The following is a 366-nucleotide window of genomic DNA, read 5'->3' as shown; positions in this document are numbered from 1 at the left end:
CTCACTCAAAAGAATAGAAAAATCTAAAATGCAGTTTTTATATTCTCACCTCAAGAAGCTGGAACAGCAACAGAGGGACAGGCCTAATCCACTCAGGAAGAGGCAGTTGACCAAAATTAGAGCAGAAATCAATGAATTAGAAAACAGAAGTACAGTNATCAACAGGACTAGAAGCTGGTTCTTTGAGAGAATCCATAAAATTGACAGACCACTGGCAAGACTTATCCAAAAGAAAAGAGAAAGGACCCAAATTATTTAAAATTATGAATGTAAAAGGAGAGGTCACGACCAACACCATTGAAATTGGAAGGATTATTAGAAATTTTTATCAACATCTATATGCCAATAAACTAAGCAATCTGGAAG

This window comes from Ailuropoda melanoleuca, chromosome 9 (genome assembly GCF_002007445.2).
Source record: "Ailuropoda melanoleuca isolate Jingjing chromosome 9, ASM200744v2, whole genome shotgun sequence".
Classification (NCBI taxonomy): Eukaryota; Metazoa; Chordata; class Mammalia; order Carnivora; family Ursidae; genus Ailuropoda; species Ailuropoda melanoleuca.
The sequence above is the reverse complement of the archived record's forward strand: the minus strand, read 5'-3'. Positions refer to the sequence as shown.